This window comes from Pipistrellus kuhlii, unplaced genomic scaffold (assembly GCF_014108245.1).
Source record: "Pipistrellus kuhlii isolate mPipKuh1 unplaced genomic scaffold, mPipKuh1.p scaffold_m20_p_1, whole genome shotgun sequence".
NCBI classification, from domain to species: Eukaryota; Metazoa; Chordata; class Mammalia; order Chiroptera; family Vespertilionidae; genus Pipistrellus; species Pipistrellus kuhlii.
The window spans coordinates 34,023,849-34,024,271 of record NW_023425404.1 but is presented as its reverse complement, the minus strand read 5'-3'; positions in this window follow the sequence as shown (position 1 = coordinate 34,024,271).

The window sequence follows — 423 nt, the reverse complement described above, 5'->3', positions numbered from 1 at the left end:
CGAGTGCGCCCGCGGCGGCGGCGGCGGCGGGGGGCGGGCGGCGGGGGAGGGGGCGGGCGCTGGGGGCGGGGGCGGGGGCCGGAACCGGCCTCAGCTGGGGCCGGGCCAGCCCCCCGCCCCCCGCGCCGTCTCCGGGGGAACGCGCAGCCAATCGCCGCCGCCCGCTGCGGACTCGCCCTGGCCGGGCCGCGGCGCGCTCGCCTTCAGCGGGGCTTTCCTCCTCTTTCTCTCTCGTTGTCTCTCCGGCTCTCATCTTTCTCCACCAAAGTTTTTAAACTTGGATGAACTTGCCCGGCGAACTTTCTTAAAGGGGCCGCGCTGCCCCGGCCCGCGGGCGGCGGAGCGGGTGCGGCGCACCCGGCGCCCCTCCGCCCCTCGCCCTCCCCGCCCCCGCGGCCCCACGTGGGGGCTCCCACAGCTGGA